The 10,327-nt window shown below is 41.1% G+C and overlaps 1 long non-coding RNA gene across 1 annotated transcript; it reads right to left on the bottom strand.

The window, feature by feature from the left end:
• Positions 1 to 4,228: 4,228 nt before the first annotated feature.
• On the bottom strand, positions 4,229 to 9,549 carry LOC112076365 (uncharacterized). Its single transcript, XR_002895172.2, has 3 exons — positions 9,279 to 9,549; positions 4,547 to 4,663; positions 4,229 to 4,303 (listed from the first exon to the last, which is right to left on the bottom strand). It is a non-coding gene; the product is annotated as an uncharacterized lncRNA (long non-coding RNA).
• Between the last annotated feature and the right edge of the window lie 778 nt (positions 9,550 to 10,327).

The following is a 10,327-nucleotide window of genomic DNA, read 5'->3' as shown; positions in this document are numbered from 1 at the left end:
TTCTGCAGCGATACACCATCCCATCTGGTTTGCGCTTAGTGGGACTATAATTTGTTTTTCAACTAGACAATGACCCAAAACACACCTCCAGGGCTATTTGAACAAGAAGGAGAGTGATTGAGTCCTCCATCAGATGATCTGGCCTCCACAATCACCCGACCTCAACCCGATTTGAAATGGTTTGGTATGAGTTGGACCACAGAAGTGAAGGAAAATCAGCCAACAAGTGCTCAGCATACGTGGGAACTCATTCAAGACTGTTGGAAAAGCATTCCAGGTGACTACCTTATGAAGCTGGTTGAGAGAAGGCCAAGAGTGTGCAAAGCTGTCATCAAGGCAAAGGGTGGCTACTTTGAAGAATCTCAAATATAAAATATGTTTTTGTTTACTACTTGATTGCATATGTGTTATTTCATAGTTTTCCAATGTAGAAAATACAAAAAATTAAGAAAAACCCTTGAATGAGTAGGTGTGTCCAAACTTTTGACTGATACTGTTTATATAGAAAATATGTTTCATTCTCGGTCACAATTGTCTATAACAAAATGTACCCCTATTCCTCAGCCCCAATATCTAACATTCGGAAAGTATTCAGACCCCTTCCCCTTTTCCACATTACAGCCTTATTCTAAAATGTATTAAATACATGTTTTCCCTCATCAATCTACACACAATGCCCTATAATGACAAAGCTAAAATGTGTTTTTCATTTTTTTTGCAAATGTATTCAAAATAAAAAACAGAAAAACCTTATTTACATAATTATTCAGACCCTTTGCTATAAGACTCGAAACTGAGCTCATGTGCATCTTGTTTCCATTGATAATCTTTGAGATGTTTCTCCAACTTGATTGCTTTCCACCTGTGGTAAATTCAATTGATTGGACATGATTTGGAAAGGCACACACCTGTCTATATAAGATCACACTGTTGACAGTGCATGTCAGAGCAAAAACCAAGCCATGAGGTTGAATGAATTGTCCGTAGAGCTCCGAGACAGGATTATGTTGAGGCACAGATCTGGGAAAGGGTACCAACACATTTCTGCAGCATTGAAGGTCCCCAAGAACACAGGTGGCCTCCATCATTCTTAAATGGAAGAAGTTTACAACCACCAAGACTCTCCCTAGAGCTGGCCGCCCGGCCAAACTGAGCAATCGGGGGAGAAGGGCCTTGGTCAGGGAGGTGAACAATAACCCGATAGCTCCAGAGAACCTCTTTGGAGATGGGAGAACCTTCCAGGACAACCATCTCTGCCTTTATGGTAGAGTGGCCAGACGGAAGCCACTCCTCAGTRAAAGGCACATAACAGCSCACTTGTAGTTTGCCAAAAGGCACCATGAGAAACAAGATTCTCTGGACTGATGAAACCAACATTGAACTCTTTGGCCTGAATGCCAAGCGTCACATCTGAAGGAAACATGGCACCATCCCTACGGTGAAGCATGGGTGGCAGCATCATGCTGTGGGGATGTTTTTCAGTGGCAGGGACTGTGAGACTAGTTAGGATCGAGGGAAAGATGAACGGAGCAAAGTACAGAGAGAACCTTGATGAAAACCTGCTCCAGAGCGCTCAGGACCTCAGACTGGGGGCGAAGGTTCACCTTCCAACAGGACAACGATCCTGAGCACACATCCAAGGCAACGCAGGAGTGGCATTGGACAAGTCTCTGAATGGCCCAGCCAGAGCCTTGACTTGATCCCGATCTAACATCTCTGGATAGATCTGAAAATAGCTTTGCAGTGACGCTCCCTATCCATCCTGACAGAGCTTGAGAGGATCTGTAGAGAAGAATGGGAGAAACTCCCCAAATACAGGTGTGCCAAGCTCGTAGCATCAACCCGAGAGGACTCGGCAGGTAGCCTGGTGGTTAGAGTGTTGGACTAATAACTGAAAGGTTGCAAGATCAAGTCTCCGAGCTGAAAAGGTAAAAATCTGTTGTTCTACCCTTGAACAAGGAAGTTAACCCACTGTTCCTAGGCCGTCATTGAAAATAAGAATTTGTTCTTAACTGACTTGCCTAGTTAAATAAAGTTTAAAAAATAAACTCAAGGCTGTAATTGCTGCCAAAGGTGGTTCAACAAAGTACTGAGTAAAGGGTCTGAATACTTCCATTTTAATACTTTATTTTATTTGATTTAAAAACCTGTTTTTGCTTTGTTATTATGTGGTATTGTGTGTAGATTGATGACGAGTGATCAAGAGGTCTGAATACTTTCCGAATGCACTGTATATACCTCAGCCCATTTACCCACACACCTAAACCCAATTACCCACACACCCCAGCCCTGTTAACCCCATGCCCTAACCCTAAGACCCACATGCCAATACCCTAATATTGATACAATCAAGCACCGATACACCCATATCCTGGCCCTAAATGCACTGTGTTACTCATAGACCCCAGTTCCTTTGATAATACACCTCATCCCTGTTAATTTCTCAGCCCTGTTAACCACTTTCCTCAGGCCTGTATTCCCCAAGTAACCAACAGTAACCTATCGCAGCCCTGTTAACCACTTTCCTCAGGCCTGTATTCCCCAACAGTAACCTGTCTCAGCCCTGTTAACCACTTTCCTCAGGCCTGTATTCCCCAAGTCACCAACAGTAACCTTTCTCAGCCCTGTTAACCACTTTCCTCAGGCCTGTATTCCAACTCACCAACAGTAACCTCCWTCCTCAGGCCTGTATTCCCCAGGTCACCAACAGTAACCTTTCTCAGCCCTGTTAACCACTTTCCTCAGGCCTGTATTCCCCAACAGTAACCTGTCTCAGCCCTGTTAACCTCTTTCCTCAGGCCTGTATTCCCCAGGTCACCAACAATAACCTCTTTCCTCAGGCCTGTATTCCCCAGGTCACCAACAATAACCTCTTTCCTTAGGCCTGTATTCCCCAACAGTAACCTCTCAGCCCTGTTAACCACTTTCCTTAGGCCTGTATTCCCCAACAGTAACCTCTCAGCCCGGTTAACACTTTCCTTAGGCTGTATTCCCCAAGTCACCAACAATAACCTCTCAGCCCTGTTTTAACCACTTCCTTAGGTTACTGTTGGGGAATACAGGCCTATCTCAGCCCTGTTAACCACTTTCCTTAGGCCTCTAATCCCAACAGTAACCCATCTCAGCCCTGTTAACCACTTTCCTTAGGCTGTATATCCAGCTATTCATTGCATATCCCAACCCTGTTATTGTCATATCTTAGTCCTGTGACCTCTGACCTGAATATGCTAATCATTTCACAGATAAACTCATATTAGTGTAATAAAAACCTTGCTGCCAGAAAGGATTTGAAGGGTCAATACCATTCCAGACCATTACTTGTATGAGGCTTGTATATCCAAACCCATACTCATATATTCACCAGTCAATCCATGGACATACTATATAAACAGGTCCATCCATGGACATACTGATATAACCAGGTCAATCCATGGACATACTATATAAACCAGGTCAATCCATGGACATACTATATAAACAGGTCAATCCATGGACATACTATATAAACCAGGTCAATCCACGGACATACTATATAAACAGGTCAATCCATGGACATACTATATACTGTATAAACCAGGTCAATCGATGGACAAACTATATAAATCAGGTCAATCCATGGCATACTATATAAACCAGGTCAATCCATGGACATCTGATATAACCAGTCAATCATGGACATACTATATAAACAGGTCAATCCATGGATATACTATATAAACCAGGTCAATCCATGACATACTATATAACCAGGTCATCCATGGACATACTATATATACCAGGTCAATCCATGGACATACTATATAAACCAGGTCAATCCATGGACATTACTATATAAACCAGGTCAATCCATGGGTATATTAATATAAACCAGGTCAATCATGGACAAACTATATGAAAGGTAAACTCTACTGGCAGTTCTAACCCAATATTGACTTTTAAAAAAACAAACAGGTATACTGCTATATGTCAGGCCCAACTGTCATTAAACTAGGTGGACTTTGCATTTCAAATCAGGTGAACACCTGTACTTCACTTTCTATTCACATTCAAAGTCTGTACCTTTGGTTGAACCCAATTAATCAACTAAGACAGGTCTAAAAGTGTCGATGGGATTAAATGTGTTAAGGCTACTACAATATCATTGAGTTACACAGCTACTTCAGCTGTACTTTAGCTACAGCTTTTAAATGTTATAAAACAGCATTCAACATGAGGCAGACAGATCTTACATTTCTCCAGTGTGTCAGCACTCTGGGAAGACTGACCACTGAGAATCTCTGACTCTGATCTCTCCTGTTGGTTTCTGTGGACAAAACATGAGATTACATCTCCTCATCCAGGGAGTGCGCACACACACGCACACACACACACACACAGGGAGGAAATGTTGTGTTTGTTTAATATTGTTTTAGGACTATGAAATTGGACAAAAGGATTAGCCTATGGATTATGAAAACAACAAAAATAAATGGGAAAATGGGAGAGGAGAAATGACTAGAGACAGTGTTGTTTAACTCACTGACCATGACCCATGAGTTCTTCTTACCTTTGTTCAGTAGAAAAGTCTCCCTCTCTGAAGTTTATAGGTTGAAACATAGACTGGTCACTCTTCATGGACACACAGCTGGGTACAGGGGAGGCTGGTTTCTCCTGCTTGATTGGACTTTAACACAACAGAGACAAACATTATATCTCTCACCTACTCTGAGCTCAGATGGGGAAACATAAGAGTTTCATTCCAAAATGCTATATATCTATTTTCAGAAATGTTCGTAAATTARCTTTTGTTGTTTAAAAAAATTATGAAAGAGATTGGTGTGTTTCTTCACTATCTAATCATGGCATGGGGTTGTTCAATAACTGTCACGACTTCCGCCGAAGTCGGTCCCTCTCCTTGCTCGGGTGGTGTTCGGCRGTCGACGTCACCGACCTTCTAGCCATCATTGATCCATTTTCGATGGTTTTGTCTTGTCTTCCTACACATCTGGTTCCAATCCTATTCATACATTTAACCCCCTGTTTCCCCTCATGTCCTTGTCAGAGATTGTTTTGTTTGTATGTGATGTGCTATTTAGTGTTGGTGTGCGACAGGTTTTGTACCCACTTTGTTATTTTGTACATTTTGGTTGTTWTGGAGTTGTCAGCATTTATTTAGCAACTGCGTTTATACCAAGTTCGTTCTCCTGCACCTGACTTCCCTGCCACCAACACGGACCCATTACAGAATCTCTGACCACCTATGGAGTCAGCAGGAGAAGGTACCCCAGCCATGGAGGTGGAGGAGCTCGTCCAGGAACATGCGGAAATGCTTTACCATCTGGGCACTGCCATGGATCGCGTTGTCCAGACAATGGACCGCTGGGAGAGACAGGGAGTTCTTCCAGCGCCTCCACCAGCACAACCAGGGTCTATCCTGAGCGCCCCTTTCCCGCCTGAAACCAGTGGGATCTGTCTCTCCTTGCCACAGGAGTACGACAGGAGTGCTGCCAACTGCCAGGGGTTCCTCCTTCAACTAAACCTCTATCTGGCCACGGTCCACCCAGCTCCATCGGACCATGAGAGGGTGTCCGCCCTCGTCTCGCTCCTTACCGGGAAAGCCCTGGAGTGGGCCAACGCCGTGTGGAGAGAGGGAGATGTGGCGTTGGACCATTTTGAAGAGATTTTGTACCCACTTTGTTATTTTGTGCAGTTTGGTTATTTTTGAGTTTTGTCAGCATTTATTAAACAACTCCGTTTATACCAAGTTCGTTCTCCTGCGCCTGACTTCCCTGCCACCAACACGGACCCCTTACAATAACAGACATGTATTTGTTTAAAATCTATCACTTGATGGTTTCATTTCAGAGAGACAAATAATATTGTTTTTCCTAAATGCTATATAACTGCCTCACTCTCAGAGAAAACAAAACTACTGCTAGGTTTTATACAGTCAAATGCGACCGACCGGCTTGATTCGGTCTTAGGTAGCAACATTTGAAATGATGTTTTTTACATTGGATAAAAGTAGACTCAGAGCTAGAAAATGGTATATCAAACACTACAGTTGAGGAACAATGGGAAAGTCATTCTGCTTTGAAGGATGATAAACGTGTAACCTCACTTTTGAGAAAATGTCCTTTGAATATTTTGGTACTGGAGAGCTATTCGTTGTCTACAGGGCTGTTACTTTGGCAGATCATGTCACCCATCAAAATAAATAGTTTTTTATATATATAATTAACTAAATGTATTATATTTGTAACGGCTGTCGTAGTCGTTCTCCTCCTCAGACGAGGAGGAGCATGGATCGGACCAAGATGCGGATTGGTAAGTATTCATATTTTAATGGGAAAACAACAAACACTACAAAATACAACAACCAACAAACGTGACTAACCTGAAACAGTCCTGTGTGGCCCAAACACTGACACAGGAACAAACACCCACAAAACACAGGTGAAACCCAGGCTGCCTAAGTATGATTCTCAATCAGGGACAACGATTGACAGCTGTCTCTGATTGAGAATCATACCAGGCCGAACACAAAATCCCAACATAGAAAATCAAACCTAGACCAACCCACCCAACTCACGCCCTGACCAACTAAAACAAATACAAAACAAAGGAAAACAGGTCAGGAACGTGACAATATTTTTGGTTTATGTCAGTTTCATTGTTTGTTATCCTTTCTAGCGCAGGCGTTCCGCTAGCGGAACCCCTCGACAACAATCCGCTGAAAAGGCAGCACACGAAATTCAAAAATATATTTTTGAAATATGTAACTTTCACACWTTAACAAGTCCAATACAGCAAATGAAAGATAAAAGTTTTGTTAATCTACCCATCGTGTTTCCATTTAAAAAAATGCTTTACAGCGAAAGCACAACATATTATTATGTTAGGTCATAGCCAAGTCAAAAAAACACAGCCATTTTTCCAGCCAAAGATAGGAGTCACAAAAAGCAGAAATATAGATGAAATGAATCATTAACCTTTAACCTTTGATGATCTTCATCAGATGACACTCATAAGACATCATGTTATACAATACATGTATGTTTTTTTTCGATAATGTGAATATTTATATCCAAAAATCTCAGTTTACATTGGCGCGTTACGTGCACTGCATGTTTTGATTCCAAAACATTCTGTGATTTTGCTGAAATACTCATAATAAACATTGATAAAAGATACAAGTGTTATTCATAGATTTAAAGATAGACATCTCCTTAATGCAACCGCTGTGTCAGATTTCAAAAAAACTTTACGGAAAAAGCATAATCTGAGAACTGCGCTCAGAGCCCAATCCAGCCAAATCCAGCCAAAGAAATATCCGCCATTTTGGAGTCAACAGAAGTTAGAAATAACACTTTAAATATTCACTTACCTTTGATGATCTTCATCAGAAGGCACTCCCAGGAATCCCAGTTCGACAATAAATGACTGATTTGTTCCATAAAGTCCATCATTTAGCCACTTGTTTTTAGCGTGTTCAGCCCAGTAATCCATCATCATGAGGCGCGAGCACTTCGTCCAGAGAAAAACTTGAAAGGTTCCATTATAGTCCGTAGAAACAAGTCAAACGATGTATGGAATCAATCTTTGGGATGTTTTTAACATAACTCATCAATAAGGTTCCAACCGGAGAATTTCATTGTCTGAAGAAAAGCACTGGAACGAGAGCTTACTCTGTCGGGAGCGCACGTCACAAGCCTGAGACACCCTGCCAGGCCACTGACTCAAAGAGCTCTCATGAGACCCTCCTTTATAGTAGAATCCTCAAACCAGTTTCTAAAGACGGTAGACATCTAGTGGAAGCCCTAGGAAGTGCAACTTCATCCATATCTCACTGTGATATTTTTTTATTATGTAAAACACACATTCAAAATTTTTTTATAACAATAGTTTGAGATCTGGGCCCATATCGACAAAGCGTCTCAGAGTAGAAAATTGGTCATATAAGTGCTGAGAATAAAGACATTTTACACTTATGGGTATAAATTAAAGCTATGCATGAAGTCTCTAGTCCCACCTAGTCGACAGATATTTAGGACACCTCTTGAGCTGTCCTAAGTAGTTAAGAGTTAACAGCAAGTGTCGTGATAATACTATAGAGACCATGTATGTCTGCATAGCGTTTTATCTTCATTTTGGCAGATTAACTCATGCTTATTTCTGAAGATTAACTCAGGTTTTTGCCCAGCGGCTAAGGAGTTGGAGCTGTGGCAGGAGTTGGACCTGGGGCCGAAAGGTGGCTGGTTCGAATCCCTGGCTGGGCGCTGGAAAAAACAGATGGCATTTATCTGACCACTGGAGGGCTGCTGGGTTCACATCCTCAAAACATTCACCTTTTGTTGATCAGAACTCTAGAGGTTCTTCTTCACTGAACCCCAAATTATATATAACTTTTAGTGATTCCATATATTAAGGAAGTGATAGAAGCCTTTTTGGTTCTATAAGGGACCTTCTTTTCTAAGAATGTATAATAAACACGTTTTTCTTTTGATTATTTAATTATCTACATCATGATATTTCAAGTTCTCCCTTTAGAGCGCAACATCACATTGTTAAAAAAKAATCCTAAATTGGGCATGGCTATAAATCTGGCAATTGAAGGCATCTAGGGAGTAATATGTGTTGGATGAAAATGAACATTGTATGCGACATTGTAGGCAACATTATTGGCAAGGGACTTGATGCCTACTATGCCAAAGCTATTTAGAGTTGTTAAACGGGTGTGAAGAATGTGTTGATATAACGGTAATATTGTCAAATTTCTGCTTGTAGCAACGATCAGAATTGGTTAAAACAATACGCATTCCATTATATTAGGCAATAATTAAGACTAGGCAAAGTGGTCGTGTCATGTGAAAATTCTATCAAATGTCTTACATTGCAACGAGTACAGTCAGGGTGCCACGGAACCCCTGCAGTACCTCCGCAGACCCCGGATTGAGAACCCCTGATTTAGCAGATGCTCTTATCCAGAGAAATGTACAGTAGGTGCATTCATCTTAAGATATCTAGGTGAGAAAACCACATATCACAGTCAAATATACAGGATACGAACATTCCATTCCAGCTAAACAATGGATATATAGATATCTAGGTGAGACAACCACATATCACGCATTTTGCAATAAAAAAATCGAAAAACTATTAATAAAAAATCTGAGAACAGTAATATTGAAGATAGCCATCAGCAACCATTTCTGATTAAAAAACAAATGTGAACATTTTTGGAAATAGCATTTTTGAAATAAACTCTCAATAATTCTTAAACAATATTGTCATCTCACCTCTTAGCTTTGGTGTCATGTTCCCCAGAGAGACTCATTTTAGAGGCAGGGCCCCCCTCCGCTCTCTCCCCAGAGAGACTCATTTTAGAGGCATGGCCCCCCTCCTCTCTCTCCCCAGAGAGACTCATTTTAGAGGCAGGGCCCCCCTCCTCTCTCTCCCCAGAGAGACTCATTTTAGAGGCAGGGCCCCCCTCCTCTCCCTCCTCAGAGAGGCTCATTTTAGAGCACTGACCCCTAAACAGAGATCCAGCATATTGATTGTGGTTAACACAGTAATTCTTGAATGTCAATTGTTATCATTTATTAATGATCTCTTATGAAACATTTACTAACAGACATATAGAAACAGCCAGGTGATTTAATGCAATCACATGAATATGTAGTTGTGACATGTAATCTCCATGGTAACTGTCGATAATAATAATAAGTCACAGGTAGTTATAGACAGTACAGCAACAAAAGGCCATGTCTCACACTTATTTTTACTCACTAAAAGTAGGCTTTTTATTGTCTTTCAATCTGTTGTTTTCTAAATGTATCTGAGAATGTAGACAGAAGGGCTAAAACGGATATGATTGACCTGAGGGGGAAATMATTGATCCATTCAAAGTTTATTTGGAACAAGTAAGAGATGTTATATTATGTAAAGTAGGCTAGGTTATAATGTATAGTAGTGGGTTGTTAGTGATGAGCAGATCACGGTCTATACCTCAACTATAGCCTACATATCATAGATGACCAGCCTAAACCTGTTCAGATCAGTTCACAGAGACCATCAGGTTTGTCAGCATGATAAGTGATCATAGCCTCATAATAGTTTGTAGGTAGCCTAGACCTACGAGAGTCTGCCTGTCTTTCCTACATACCAACACATTTATTTAATGCTACCGAGAAATATGTGTCACAGTTTCAACAGCCATTTTGTATTTGCGTAAGCTACAAACATACTTTTAATTTCGTATGAGGAAATCACATAACTTACAGTCACTGTTGCAGCCGCCTGTTTTCTTGCAGATGAAGTAGCTTTTATAGGCAACTCATTCAACCAG

The sequence above is a fragment of the Salvelinus sp. IW2-2015 genome, unplaced genomic scaffold (genome assembly GCF_002910315.2).
Source record: "Salvelinus sp. IW2-2015 unplaced genomic scaffold, ASM291031v2 Un_scaffold3707, whole genome shotgun sequence".
Lineage (NCBI taxonomy): Eukaryota > Metazoa > Chordata > Actinopteri > Salmoniformes > Salmonidae > Salvelinus > Salvelinus sp. IW2-2015.
Note: the sequence above shows the minus strand (reverse complement) of the source record. Positions and strands in the feature narration are given on the sequence as shown.